Here is a 16,978-nt window from a genome sequence, read left to right as displayed (position 1 = left end):
GACTTTTTAAAGTCAGGGTTATTATTTTTAGTTCAAACTAAAACAATTAAAAAACTTAAGAATAAGAATCTTAAAATTGTTTTACTTTATACCTTCATTTTCATTTCTCAAGCTGAAAAATAACTGAAACTAAATAAACTCAAAATAAAAACTATGTAGACATTTAAAAAACATGACAAAAAAACACAACAAAGTTACTAAAACTAATTCAAATGAAAACAGAAAATATATAAATAAAATCTAAATCAAAATATTAAATAAAACAGTATATCAATGACACTAAAATAACTTTGCACTGAGTTGCTGGTCCCCTGAACAACATCTAAAACAACGCAGAACTCTCTGGCTATTGTCATGTGGAAATAATACATTTGAATTCAGGTCCTGGAGATAAAAGTGAAGAATAAGCATAAGCGAAGGGCCAAACTTGCAGTGAGGGGTTACAGAGGAGCATGAGCACATGGCCAGGAACAACGGCAAAAACATCTGTAGAAGGAATCAGAGTAAAGTCAGTGCTTCTGTTTGTCAACTAAATGTATTGTTAATGTTGCATGCAGTATATTGTCAGTGTGGAGATATAATTGCATCACCAAAGGAATAGTTCACCCAAAAATGAAAATTTGCTGAAAATGTGCTCAACCTCAGGCCATCCAAGATGTAGATGAGTATGTTTCGTCATCAGAACATATTTGGAGAAATGTAGCCTTGCATCACTTGCTCACCAATGGATGCTCTGCAGTGAATGGGTGCCGTCAGAGTCCAAACAGCTGATAAAAACATCACAATAATCCACAAGTAATTCACACCAGTCCAGTCCATCAGTTAACATCTTATGAAGTGAAAAGCTGTTTTTGTAAGTAACAAATCTATCATTAAGATGTTTTTTTCAACTTTAAACCCTTGCTTCCAGTTAAAATACGAGCCCATAATAACATTTTCTCAAGTGAAAAACTCAACAGTTTAAAGTTAAGATTTTTCTTTCTTACAAACACACTACTTTTGTCTTCACAAGACATGATGGACTGGACTGGAGTGGTGTGGATTACTTGTGAATCATTTTGATGTTTTTGTCAGCTGTTTAGACTCTCATTCTGACGGCACCCATTCACTGCAGAGGATGAACTGGTGAAAAACTGATATAATGCTACATTTCTCCAAAACTGTTCCCATGAAGAAAAAAAAGCTCATCAACATTCTGGATGGCCTGAAAGTGATTTGTGAGAAAATTTAAATTTTTGGGTGAACTATTCTCTTAATTTAAACATGTTAATATGTGTTAAATGGAGTTATATGGAGAATACTACACTTCTATCGGTAGCTGAAAATACACTTTTGATCATGCAACACAAAGTCAATTGACATCTATACAGCAGCAAAAACAGCCTGTTTAATTTGGATATTTAAAACAATCAGAGAGAGTGAGCAGAAAATGTTTTTTGGTGCAATAAAACATTATAAATGGACTAGGGAGAGAGAAAAGCTACAAAAGTGAAAAAATAACCCTTATAAAGTTGCAATTTCTTATTGTTTATATAATATAATAAAGCTGACTTGACTTGACTTAAACACCACAACAAACATCACAATTGATGCATTAACCCACACAATATTATTCATATGAGAGATAAATGCTAAACATCACCCCATGATATCTTACATATGGATTTATGTAGGCAATATGCCAGAACACAAATAAATAACTGCAGGTATGCAGAAAGTGCATCATGCATAAACATGCAGACAAACTCACGCCATAAATTGCATGGCTAATAATAACCTGCTCAATGAAGTATGGTTATGTTGGATCACAGATTGTGAACTCGTATTAAACATCATTCATATTGCTCTCCTAAATCCTCCATAACATGTTGTGGTACAGTCATCAGAGGCTCCGTCGAGTGTGTGTTTGCTCTGTTTTGTCTGTGTAATTTCCCATTGTCTAATTGTGAATAATCTCTGATTGTTCCGCCAGGTCTCTGTTTGAATTGAGTGAATCAAGTACCTGTATTTCATATCCACTATCCCCGAGTGTCATTTACAAGTAATTTAGCCGGTGTTATTTATGCAGTGGTCATTTCAGAAAGCAATCATCCGAGCGCAGAAGCGATTAAAGACAGAAACAGAGGACGGTGGGGGAAGGAGGGTTTGTGTTTGCTGTTATTATCGTTTATATTAAAACTCACTTATGTTCATTATTCAGTTCAGCAGGTTTAAATATTGCAAAATTAGTCGAATGTGCAATTACATCACAGATGGGTTCAGTGAGGGCGACACACACACACAAGATAATACACACTAAGACTCTGACTCAAAACTAGTTAGCTGCCTTATACCTCGTATAACTCATCATTGCTTTTAATAGAGTTTTCTATTACCAGAAGGGTTATTATAGTTCATCAAATCAAAAATATAAAACAAACTTTATATAAAATAAAGTATTTAATTTCATCTAGCTGCCAAGGCAATATTACAATTTTTCTATTCTGTTTCAAAACTTTAAAAGTTAAAATAAAACAGAAAATATAAAATAAACTTATTAAAAAATTAATAAATACTATAATAGTATCTCAATGAAAATAATGCTGCTGCTAAACAAAAAAGTGCTACTTTATTAAACACAAAAATATATATAATAGCAGTGCACACAAATATTTGTGAAAATAATGGCATTTATTATTAGCTTGAAAATGCTTTATTGTACCATAACAACAATCATATTTATAACTCTCATTTTATTCTTTTCTCATTCTTTTCACTAAACTTGTTACAATATCAATTCAGTGTTTTTAAAACAAAAACTATTTAAAAGTTCCATTTTAAGTGAAAAACTTTAAGGTGAAGTACTAAAATTACTAACTGGTGCAAAATGAAAACTAAAACAAACATAAAAATAAAATTAATTAAAAAATATAAAGACAAAATTATTAAATTAATTACAATTATTTAATTGAAATAAAACTGAAATAAAATATAAATGTAGAAATAATACTAAATGTAGAAATTTTTCCTTGGCAATTAAATGAAATAAATATAAGCTGAAGCATTAAAATCACTGACTGAAATAAAACTAAAACTGAAATAATACAATAAAACAATAAAAAATAAATTTTTTATTTCAGTTCTAGATGAAAACTAAATTTAAATATTAGTTAAAAAAACTAAACTAAACTATAATTATAATTGTGGCCTTGGGAACAAACTGAAAAACATTTGCTAAATAAATGCTAAATAAATTAAAACTATTCAGAGATTTAAACAACAAAACATAATAAATTCATGATTCATCACGATTAATCGCTTGACAGCACTAAAAATTACTCAAATTAAAATAAAAGCCTACTCAAAAATACAAAAACTCTAGTGTCTGAATAAGACTAAGAACAGTGGCAAAGATAAGGAAGAGAATGAGGTCAGAAGCAGGTATGTAAGCATTACGCTGCCTACCTTTAGCAGGATCAGGAGTATGTGGGCAGCTCACTAGGTTTTGGAAGAGAGCCTATAAGTGAGAAACAGGCATTAGGTTTAGGGCGCCTACACAAACAAAAGGAGAACACTAAACTTCCTGTTGTGTGCCACGAATGAAAGGAAAGCGTACAGGTTTGGGCTGATACGAGGGTGAGAATGGCATTGTTTCAGGCGGCGTTGAGCTCTGCAGTCTGCGGCGAGCCGAGTCACGCTTGGGTTTCCATTCAAAGCCAATTCAAACACCCACAACACATTACGGGATATTTGCAGCGTATAATGGACTCCTGTAATTTAGCAGTGTGTCGTCAACAGTTCTTACAGCCCATAAGCGCAAAGAGACAGAGATCTGAATGTAATTATCTCAAGACATCCCACAATGCACCGGGCTGAGAGGCAGCTTACTTTCACACTCGGGGTTCATCTAACATCACCACCTACACAGCCAACAAATACTCACCAACTCACTCACATGCATCTAAAACTGAATTATTACAGTGTTTGCAAGGCAAAAGATCATACTACAATGAAAAACTGAAGTTCATAGATGATGTCACTGTAATATTTGCATACTGACTTGATGCATGATGAATGATGACTGGTTTTTTGTCTTACATACATTTGTCTTACTTAATTACTCTCTTTCATAGCTTATAGGGTAGGGTATATATATATATATATATATATATATATATGAGAAAAGGTGGGCTTTGTAATTTTTCAAAAACGCTTTAGAAAACTGAGTAGGGGCCGAGTACCAAAACAAACTTTTAGCCAATCAGCAGTAAGGGGCGTGTCTACTCATGATGTGGCGAAGAGAGCGTTCAGTGCACAGCCGAGCCGAGCGACAGAAAGATAGAGATGGCGGATAAAAAACAAAAGAGGAAAATGTCTGCGGAACGATAAGGCAAGAAGTAGTCAGTTTTCCAGCGCTGGAGAGAACTCAAGGAGCGGAAGGCCTGCGATCGGATGCCGAGGTTGCTTTGGTTCTTCTTGATAGGTGAGTAACACCGTATCTACACCGGACGCGCCTCGCTGCAACAGCTAAAGTCCGCCTACACTGGACTCGATAAAGCGACTGTTGAAAATCATTTGAAATTTGTGTCAGCACGTCATAAATAGAACGCGGCAGCAGTTCTCTGACGGAGATTTGTTGCGTCGAACCGCGCAGCATCCAGTGTAGACCGCATCACTGATTATACAGGTACATCTCAAAAAATGTCAATATCATGAAAAAGTTCATTTTGTTCTTGTAACTTATTTCAAGAAGTGAAACTTTCATATGTTTTAGATCCATTACATGTAAAGTAAAACATTTCAAAAGTTTTTTTGTTTTAATTTTGTTGATTAGAGCTTACAGCTCATGAAAGTCAAAAATCTGTATCTCAAAATATTAGAATATTTACATTTGAGTTTCAATTAATGACCATCCCTACAGTATAAACTCCGGGTATCTCTTGTTCTTTGAAACCACAATAATGGGGAAGACTGCTGACTTGGCAATGATCCAGAAGACGAACATTGATGCCCTCCACAAAGAGGGTAAGTCACAGAAGGTCATTATTGAAAGCTGTAGCTGTTTACAGAGTGCTGTATCAAAGCATATTAAATGCAAAGTTGACTAGAAGGAAGAATTTGGGTATGAAAAGGTGCACAAGCAACAGAGATGACCGCAAGCTTGAGAATACGGTCAAGCAAAGCTGATTCAAACACTTGGGAGAGCTTCACAAGGAGTGGACTGAAGCTGGAGTCAGTGCATCGAGAGTCACCACGCTCAGACGTCTTCAGGAAAAGGGCTACCAAGCCACTTCTGAACCAGAGACAACATCAGAAGTGTCTTACCTGGGCTGTGGAGAAAAAGAACTGGACTGTTGCTCAGTGGTCCAAAGTCCTCTTTTCAGATGAAAGTAAATTTTGCATTTCATTTGGAAATCAAGGTCCCAGAGTCTGGAGGAAGAGTGGAGAGGCACAGAATCCATGTTGCTTGAAGTCCAGTGTGAAGTTTCCACAGTCGGTGATGATTTGGGCTGCCGTGACGTCTGCTGGTGTTGGTCCACTGTGTTTTCTGAAGTCCACAGTCAACGCAGCCATCTACCAGGAAATTTTAGAGCACTTCATGCTTCCTTCTGCTGACAAGCTTTATGGAGATGCTGATTTCATTTTCCAGCAGGACTTGGCACCTGCCCACACTGCCAAAGGTACTAAAAGCTGGTTCAATGACCATGGTATTACTGTGCTTGATTGGCCAGCAAACTCGCCTGACCTGAACCCCATAGAGAATCTATGGGGTATTGTCAAGAGGAAGATGAGAGACACCAGACCCAACAATGCAGATGACCTGAAGGCCGCTATCAAAGCAACCTGGGCTTCCATTACACCTGAGCAGTGCCACAGGCTGATTGCCTCCATGCCACGCCGCACTGATGCAGTAATTCATGCAAAAGGAGGCCCAACCAAGTATTGAGTGCATAGAAATGAACATACTTTTCAGAAGCCTGACATTTCTGTTTAAAATATCCTATTTTTATTGATCTTATGTAATATTCTAATTTTCTGAGACACTGAATTTTGGGTTTTCATTATCTGTAAGCCATAATCATCAAAATTTCAAGAAATAAAGGCTTGAAATATTTCACTCTATGTGTAATGAATCTATATAATATATGGGTTTCACTTTCTGAAATGAGTGACAAAAAATATTGACCTTTTTCATGTTATTCTAATTTTTTGAGATGTACCTGTACTGACTTCTATAGTATTTTGTTGCGGCGCTCGCATCCGGTGTAGACACGGTGTAACATTGGTTTTGCTTTGTTTCACAGAAGTAATCATTGCCTGGGATGCGTACGTATGTATGGGGCAGAGCTATCAAAATAGGGGCGAGACCTTTTTGGGTATAGGGGCATGTTTATTTTGGTGATTTCAAATATCAACATTGCCTTCCAAAAATCGCTTACCCCACCTTTAATAGTGCTATATATATATACGTATAAACATAAAATACATATTTACCTATTTTTTATTTTTAGGGCATGCAACATTTATCTACATATATTGTTACAAAATCATTTTATTTTGTGAAGTTTGCCTTGCATGACCTTTTGTGAATGTTTGAATAGTGATAATTCAAATCATTGAAATGGACAGTTTAAATTCATGAAAATGTATAAAATTTACCAACTCTAATCTTGTTTTTTTTTTCAACTTCATCTTAACATGCACATAGTCTCAGATTGCAAAATCATAATGGCCAAATAAAAAGTGCATGAAATCATCATACTATTCATGGCGTGGCTTAATTTTATTTCCCCAGCAAAGCCATTATGTGAATATTTAATATCACCTAGTGGTGAGTGTGGTGGCATTTCATTTACGCAGAATTAAAACCACAAACCAACCCAAAACTCTAACATGATTCATTTTCATTTGCCTTCCAAACTCTGCTATTTCCTTCAGCAAATGCACGCTTAGTTGCTATGTTGTTTTACTAGTGCAAGAGCAGGATATTTCTGATCTGAGGTAAGTCGTACGGCAGGCAGGTGACGATTCACACTGCGCACCGCTGCGCCTGACAGATTGTGTCACTTCCTCTCTCAGCAGGAAGTGGAAGTGGGTGAGTGAACAGTAATAAGGTGGTAGGGGAGCAGATCAGGGAGGCTTAATCAGGCACGCCGGAGCAGGTTTCAGACGGCTCATCCATCTGTCCACCCAACAAACTTTTCACCTTCACTGAGCCTGTGTTTACCTGGATGATGCAGGACGTGTTCCTGGATCAACATCCTTATCTAAACGCGCTTGGCTCAATAAATCCTGGAAACAAAGCTGAGTTTACAAAGTACTGACAACATGAGCTCATTTGAGCAAGCACTAGCGGTCACACTTTTTAATTACTAGTAGACAATCCATGAACAGAAGTATAAATTCTGTAATATAATTAGAAAGTCTCATTACACGTATTACCTCCAATTTCTTCTGTTTACAAAGGATTTTGATCCTGGAACTCATCCTAATCTCGTTGTCAGCTGTTTTCATCATAACAAGCTGATGCTTTTTGGACAATCTACATCTGAAACATGAAAACATGTATCTGCATTATCCTGGAGAAAATCGAACACAAACAAATTAACACCAACATCACGTTCTAGAGAGACAGATGGAAAGATGGAACAAACAGACGCTCAAAGCACTCACATAATTACAGCCCTATATGAAATCAGCTTCATTTTTTACCAAATCCTGTTTTTCTTTTTTTCAGTTTTCATTTTTCTGGATTCCATTTTAATCAAGCATGTCTAATTACATTTATTTATTTAACATCAATTTATTAAAAGTTCAAACAAAATTACATTTTATTCTTGTTTTAATATTGTTTCCACGGTTTTCTGGATTTTAATGGTTTAATTAAAATAATATAATTTTAGAAATAATTTAAACTCAATTATATTATAATTGAAGAAAAATCAATTATCAAAATGGTGGTAATAAAATGAAAGCATAAAATCTATTAAAATATAATCAAATGAAAATTAACATTTCCTCTTTTTTGGCAAACAATAACCTGCACATTGCACAACAGAGGTTTATGGTTAAAATTAAAAGATTATGTTTTTTTTTGTTTTAAGAATTGTATTATTATTATGATTATTACATTGAAAAGTACATTATACTGTACTTTAATTGCACTATCAGGGCCGTCCTTCAACCCATCAATAAAAGTTCAGTTTAACTTTTTAAGACCTTTGAGTTTCTCTGAGTATACAATGTCAACAGTTGATGACAATATATTTTATCAAATGGTGAATTGCTGGTGAAGTGGCTCTCAGAGCATCTCCAGAGATGAAGTTCATGTATTCATGTCCTCAATTAGGCTGAGAAACAGCTTGAGTTTGACGAAACCTCATTGCTAATTCACACACAGATTATTTAGCATATAGTGGTATATTTCTGCTTTAATATTCACAAACATTAGTTCATATTGCAATTTGATTGAGTTGTTCATCCAAAATTAGCCAAACTCTGTGACATTCCAGATTATACTGTTAATAGGCCTACCATTTTTATGTCTGGATTGCGTGAGTCTGCGTTTCCATGAATCACAGAGCAAAAGCGATGTACCTTGAGTTTGACTGTGTTTGGATGAAGTAGCAGGAAGGTTACATGTGAGTCAGTTCTCACACGGTGTCGGCGTTGTTCTCCAGAGTTGTCAGACCACAGGCCAGGAGGGACGAGCCAGCTGGCTGTCACATGGACCTTGGCCCAGTGCTGTGTGTTAGAGGGGAAGATCTGGCAACGCGTCCTGTGTCAGGGTCATTATCACTACTCACACTTTGACAACTTTCTGTCACACACACACACACACACACACACACACACTGTCGTCTGTCTTAAACAGGACAAAATCACAGGTTTGTACATCAGATAAAGTTATTTTGTCTGATTAACACAGTAATCATACAGTTTTTCACAATGTAGATGCAATGCAAAAATATAGAGTGCCAAGTGTAATCTGGCTATTTTTGAATTATGTAACACAAAACGCAGTATTTCATGAGAAATGGATTGTCTTGTACAGAAAAATAAACAAGCAAAATAGGGTGGCATTTCATCACTAGAAATACAACGTCAGCACTTATTTTGTGCACATAAGGGTAATGCACTTGTCATGCATGTCACAAAATGCATTTCATCCACTAAATTCTCATTCTTACGAGATCAGCATTGCATCCACATATTTTTGTGATCAAACAACCCCTTTCCTGGTTAAAATACATATCTCAACAAAATGCAACGCATTTCATTCACAAAATGCTCACTGTGGATGAAATGCAGTTTGTTGATGCACAATATCACATTTTGGTTTAGAATTTCACAAAATGAAATGCTGACTTCACATTTCTCTTAACAACATGCAACTTTGTTTTGTCTTGAAATATGCCAATTAATACCACATAATGTACATCTGGCACCCGTATAAAATATGCATGCTTTATATCTATCAAAATGTGCCGTATGTCATCAGAAAACACTATACTCAGTATGGTATCCCAAAATGCAATGTAACCAATTCCCATTTCGAGTTTGACAAGTGAATACTGCTTGCTTACATGTCATTACAACACCATCCTAACTCAATAAAGAGAGCTGTAGGAATAAGCCCTAAAATCCAGAAATTAGTTTGTATTGTCCTGAAGTCAATGAATGGGATTTCGGTTAAATTCCTGAAATAAGGTCTGTGTTTAACAAAAGCTCAAGATATTTTTTTTTACATTTGATTCTATGACATCAAATACACCAGTAATACCCCCTTGTGATTTTTAAGCTTTCGTGTCTTGAAAAATGCTCCCAAGCATCTAAATGTCACTTACAGAAAAACTCATCAACTTCATATAGACTAGTTTTTTAAATAAACACTAAAAGAATTGTCCAAAGCTTAATGGTGGTGTTGTTGAAGTTGGGCGACCATGGTGTAATTCATTTATAGCTTAACTATTGCCACAGCATGGATGTTTAGTTGTGTTTTCATCCCCCATGTGCTCTGTGTGACCCAGTTTTTCCTCGTGTTTGATTATGTTAGTCAATTCACCTGTGTCCTCATTAGTTGATCCTCCTCACCTGTCTGTCCCTCATTAGCACCACTACTTTAGTTCCAGCCTGTTCAGTTGTCCCTCGTCCGGTATTGATGTTGCTGAATGTCATGTGCTATGGGTGGCTCCGGTCTGCCTTTGTGGATTTACCCTCATGTGGATTATATTAAATACTGTTTGAATTCATCTCGTTCTTCGTGTGCTCCTCATTCCACTGTAGCCGTGACACAGTGTTTCCCACAGGATTTTGTGAGACTTGAGACATGTTAATTTGCATATTTATGACGTCAAGTTTTGGCACTTCAGATCTGTTCTACTCTATGAAATGTCACATACTGTAATACAGCTTGAATGCCCAATAAAGCTGTTCACATATTTTCTGTTGTCATACATAAAACAAGCAAATAGTAAACAAGACCCATTAATACTACGTTAACCAGGAATCACTCTCACTATACTCCTAAATCCTGATTTATAATCACGACATCGTCTGATAAAATCAACATACGTCTAACTTGCACTAAAAAGCGACTATGCGGTGGTTTTGGCTATATTACTGTTTTGCCTAATTCAGCGCAATGTCTGCGTCTGAGTAACAAACTATGTGCATATTAACAGACAAATTATGTTCATATTTAAAAGTCCAAACAGTCAGCAAACAACAGGTGCTTGGAAATGCTGTTTTGTAAAAGATATATTGACGATTTTGCTGCATTACGGCAAACTGAATGCGCTGCTTCTCTGCCGCTCACTGCTCAGAACAGACATCGAGAGAGGCGACACTGCACCGAGAGAGTCAGACCTCACGCTTGCAGGTAGGGATGGGTATCGTTAACATTTTATCGATACCGATACCGATACTGCTTATCGATACCGGTACTTATCAATACTGTTTGGAGCAAAAATATATGATGTGAAAAGTTGTTGAAAATTTCAAGTTATTTTATTACTGCTGAACTTGTGCAACTGTATTAAAGTTCTTCAGTCAGGAACAGGGAGTTATTTTTCTCTTTGTGTTTTATTTTATTAACATTTAAAGGAATAGTTCACCCATAAATGAAAATTGTCATCATTTACTTACTCTCAAGTTGTTTTAAACCTGAATAAGTTTCTTGAAAAGTGAAGTGACATACGGCCAAGTATGGTGACCCATACTCTGAATTTCTGCTCTGCATTTAACCCATCCAAAGTGCACATACACAGCAGTGAACAGTGTGTAGCCATTTATGCTAAGGTGCCCGGGGAGCAGTTGGGGGTTCGGTGCCTTGCTCAAGGGCACCTAAGTCGTGGTATTGAAGGTAGAGAGAGAGCGCTGGACATTCACTCCCCCCACCTACAATCCCTGCTGGCCCGAGACTTGAACCCACAACCTTTGGATTACAAGTCCGACTCTCTAACCATTAGGCCACGACTTCCAAACTGTCTCAAACTACGCTGTCTCAAACTATACCTACCTCTTCCGGTTTGTCTGATTTGTCATTGTGTTTTCTGACTTGTTATAATGTTTTCTGAATTGTTGTTGTGATTTCTGAATTATTTTGTCTGTAATTTGTTATTTTGTTTTCAGAATCGTGATTTGTTTTGCACTTCTCGGCCACCATAGATATAAACTCAAAATAGCAAAAATCCACAGCGAAAAAACAGAATTGCGAGAAGTAAATCAGAATTCAGAGAAACAAAGTCTCGAGATAATACATTTCAAAATTTTGAGATAAAAATTCTCAAGACTTTTTTTTTTTTTTCAAGTAACAACATACAACTTCATTTTATGTAACTGAAATTTATGTCACAATTAGTCCAGTTACATTTGGCACCCCATACAAAATATGAATATTTTATATCTACCAAAATGTGGCATATATAATTAGAACACATTGTATTGAGTAATGTATCCCAAAATGCAATTTACCCGGATCTCATTTCAAGCCTTTTTTCCCCCCATAATTCTCAATTGCAGAATTTACCTAATTAAGATTTTTATAATTTATTCCACAGTGGAAAAATAGCCAGAAATGTGACAAATAATCTCAGAATTGCAAGTATCTTGATTTTGCCTTTTTTTCTCAGAATTGCAAGTTTATATCACAGAATTGTAACATTTTTCTCAGAATTGCGAGAAAATCGAATAGTGAGATGAAAAGTTGCTTTTTTTATTCAGTGGCAGAAACTGGCTTTCATACAAAATGTCAGAATTTACATGCAATGTGTGTGTTTTTTAAACATTTCTTGTTGCATACTGCATACTGTATCCTAGAATTCCCTTCCACACACAACCAGTGTCTCATTGCATGTGTTTTGTTCTTTCCATCAAAGACACCAAACAGAACAGCAAACATTAAGTGCATTATTTAGAAACTGCAAGACGAGCATGGAAGAAATGCGAAAAGAGCTTTAGCAGAAATGAGTGTGACATTCGCAGTACTTTGAGCTTTCTTCTCTGTATGAACTCCGTCGTTCCGCAGCCTATTTCCATATAAAGCAGCCTCCTGCCTGGAGAAAGAGAGAGAGAGAGGGAAAAAAAAAACATCTCCCTCTGAGACACAGACAGAGAAAGAGAGAGCAATACTGCAGCCCGACTCCGATAACAACATTCAACTCAATTAAACTTCAGATTGGGGCTGTTCTCTCACAGAAACGATGAGCGCGGAGATACAAGTCTAATCACAGGACCGCTGACCCTACAGGTCTCTCTCTGTCTGCTCTGCTACCTGCTCTCTGTGATGATAGCGGAGGCTGTATTTAAGCATGCTTACTGGAGTCTCATGATTATACCCGCGTGAGGATCATTATACCCCCTGCTGGAGTAGGAGGGAGTGTGAGGGGCTGATAACACGGGCCCCGGCCCATGAACACCCCACGGCCCTCCCTCCGCTCACCATATGACAGAGGTGCTCGCTTATGACTCTCTGAGTGTGTGTTTAATGCTTCTTGCTACTATTATTGCTCACTGAGATAAAGCCAAAACTTAAAGGGACAGTTCACCTAGAAATGTAAATTCTGTCATTTTCTCTCCCTCATGTCGTTCCAAACCTGTGCGAGTTTCTTTCAGCTGTTGACCACAAAAGCTATTTTGTAGAATGTTGGTAACCAAATAGTTGACAGTAGCCATTAACTTACTATGAAAGTCAATGGCTACCGTAAACTGTCTCTTCAGAATATCTTCTTTTGTGTTCAGCTGAAGAAAGAAAAGCCCACAGGTTTGTAACAAGTGGAGGATGAGTAAATGATGACATTTTTGGGTGAACTATACTTTAAGTATCCATTTTTGGTGTGAATGATTCCTCAAATCATGCAGATGTGTGTGATTTGTTTTGTATGCGATCAAACTAATGAATATCACATGGCGGAAGATGCATAAAAATAAGCGATCAGAGCTGCACCTAGAGACCAAAATATCACAGACACTAGCACTCTATAGCAACCATCTAGTACACATAGTAGCCTATAGTTATACATAGTATATAGAGCATAGGTTAAGATAGATACCGTTCAAAGGTTTGGGGTCAGAATGATTTTTTCAAGAAATTAATATATCTATTCAGCAAGGATGCATTAAATTGATCAAACATGACAGCAAAGAGATTTATCACATCACATTTTTCCAAATCTGAAGGATCTGAGCTGCTATTCACATTCATTTCATCACACTATTACTCTTCCAAAAATTGTCTCATTTTGTATCATAAATTAAAACTAAAATAAAATATAAATATTACATAAAAAAATGTGTGTTGCCCTGGCAAAACTAAAGTAAAAACTTTAAGAAAAATAAAGCTAAAATAATATTTTAAAACAAAAACTAATTAAAAAAATGACAAAAACACATACCAAAATTGCTAGAAAAACAAAAATAAAAACAAAAACTGAAATATAAAAATAAAAGCTAATTCAAAATTTAAAAAAATATATTTCCAGCTTTTTTTTAATCTTTCTGCATCTTTTCAGCAGTGTTGTTTCCTTTCACATTTTAAAATATTCACTATAAAACAGCACTTTAGAAAAATTAAATGAAATGTGTGTGTAATGCAAAATAATTATACACATTATTTTATGTATGCGATCAACGATATAATTCCTATTTTTAGAATGATTATGAAAGAAGAACATGTGAGCCATCAGATGTTCCTCAGGGTGTGTTTGTGAGAGCAACTGAAGTTCTTCAACATTAAGACAATAATGGAGAAGCAGAAGTTGTGGTTGGAGAGTCGTGGGCACAGGGCCAACCAGACCTCAGCAGGAGAAACAGCTTGGCTTAATGACTAATTAAGACATCTTAACGACAATTAACTCCCCAATTAACACATCTCACAATATGGTGTTTACTTTAAAAGTCTTCAGCTCTGTTTCTTTAAGTCCACCGAGAACAAACTATCACACGTTCTCCCACTCATAATCATTAACATATGCTTACAGAGAGCTCGAATTGAGTTCACCGCAATAAAAGTCCTTCGAAAAATTGAACAAAACAACTATTTTTAGGTTGCCATAGTTAACTGTTAGCAGGGTTTATTGTAAGACACCTAGTTAAGATGGGGTCACAAAAGTGGGTGTTTCATGTCAGAACACCAGTGAATTGTGGCAGATCTTTCTTAATTATATGCTATTATAATATCGTTGTCAAACTGCACTCAAATTAGTGTGTTAGCAATTACACTAAACAAGAGCTAAATAGCTATTTAGCTATAATGCAACAGCGCTTGGACACTTTTTCAGTGGCATTGGTTTCTGAGGTATTTTTTTCCCATTCATTTTTCCCATAGAGATTTTAAAAAGTTATAAACCAACCAGCTATGTGGCCAGAATGTGCTTTGTAGATATAGGTTACCTTTCTGAAATCCAAAATGAAATAAATGTTTTGCATCATGAGTTGTATTAGCAGAACTTCAGTGTTTGAAAATACAACTTCTAACCAATCGCCATTAATTAATTTTGCCAAAAAAAAAAGTGTTACTTAATTCTCGCAACTAACTCTCTCCATCCGAGTCTGTCCTGGGCTGCGTTTCCTGATAACGCTGTCTCTTAGCGTGCTACGAAGACTCTAAAGGTGTACCTTAACTAAAGGTGTACCTGTTCTAGGCGTGTTCCCGGAACTATACCTTAAGAGGTTGCTTGAGATAGACCAGGGGTGTCCAAACTCGGTCCTGGAGGGCCGGTGTCCTGCAGAGTTGAGCTCCAACCCTAATTAAACACATCTGAAGCAGCTAATCAAGCTCTTACTAGGCATACTAGAAGCCTCCATGCAGGTGTGTTGAGGCAAGTTGGAGCTAAACTCTGCAGGACACCGGTCCTCCAGGACTGTTTGGACAGCTCTGAGATAGACTTCTTACATGCGGTGTTACCAGGTGCTGTCCATGGTGCTGAATTCGTGGATATCAATGGCTCAAGAATGGCACTGCTTTATGTGAGAAAGCTCTGTTCTTTATAAAAGAAGTGTTTATTTTAAATAAAGACATGAAACTCTTTCCTGTTAGAATGCAACAAACTTCTGAATCTTTTACTTTTGCTTTGCAACATGCATCACGTCAGGGAAGAATTCCCAGAGCACCTCCCAGTGGTCACCACATAAAATACAAGAAAATAAAAAAACCTACATTAGACACCGCTTAATAATTTAACAGCTTTTAACAGAAGAGAGAAAAATAATAATAATAAAAAAATAACACCTTGGGCCTACACAAGTCCAACAGAAAAACATTGTGATAAGAGTGCTTTCCAACAAGAAGCACTTCAGAAATAATTGAAATTGTATTTATCAGGACTCATGGGATCTTAAATTGCAAACTAAATCCAACACTGTGGATATTTTATATAATTTAGAAAAGAGTGCGCGAACCTGCAACCTCATGCCCAAACATAGTGTATAAATATCACTAACTGGCAGTATGCTGTCACTGGCCTTTGAATCATAATATAGCCTGGTTTCCATAGTTTCTTCAATTACTCCATAACCTGGGTTGATTGCCCAGCAGCCGCATCACATATTGGTGGAATGCACTAATTTCTGTTATTGGATGATCTACTCAAAAACGCAACAAGAGAAACATATAACCAACAGCTACTATTACAGAGAAAAATCAAGAAAAAGGAGAGCTGCCAGCAGCTGAATTTGTCCACCAACAAGGTCTAAAAGCTGCTAAATCTGCTGCCGTGCTGGCAAATTTGTCTTTTTTCCTAAAGTTTTAGTGCTCATATACATGGCTCCACAGACGGCACCGTCTTCGATTTTGCACAACTATTATATTCGTAAAGAATGAGATGTAAAGAACTGTGAACTGTAAGCTAAGAGTGCTCCAGACCAACCTTACGAAAGTATGACAGAAGGTATACTTAACTAAGAATGTTTGGGGAAACACATTAACCATAAGGTATAGGTTAAGGTACAACTTAAGAACGCCGTATCATTAAGAAGTTTTTGGGAAACTCCCTGGGCTTTGGACTGTGCTTACCCCCATGAGAGCCCCATTTCTAACAGCTCTGTCTCCACTGTCCGTCGCAATGTTGTTCTTGGTCTGCTACTGACATGAATAAAAACAATGACTAAACATAAAACAAATGATTAAAAGATGTTAATAGAAATAGTGTTTTATTTATTCCAATACAGGAATTCCATTGCCGACCACAATACAAATGTGAAATAAGTTTAAATAATGCATACTTATGGCTTTAATGAAAGCATATAACATCGATTAACATCCTTGTAGCTCACAGCAGGTCTGCCTTTAATGGTTTATAAGTTACCATTAAAAATCAATTCCCTTATGGAGAAAATGAATGGGATCTTTACTTCCAGAACCCGATTGTTGCACTGTATTGATTAACACTATCCAACAGCCACGTGACCTAGGTGATGTTAACCTAAAAGCTTTTTGAAGAAAGATTACACCAACAAACTGGCGTTTTGTTATTTGGAGTAACGCACTGATGAATTGTTC

The sequence above is a fragment of the Barbus barbus genome (genome assembly GCF_936440315.1).
Source record: "Barbus barbus genome assembly, chromosome: 5".
Taxonomy (NCBI): domain Eukaryota; kingdom Metazoa; phylum Chordata; class Actinopteri; order Cypriniformes; family Cyprinidae; genus Barbus; species Barbus barbus.
The sequence above is the reverse complement of the archived record's forward strand: the minus strand, read 5'-3'. Positions refer to the sequence as shown.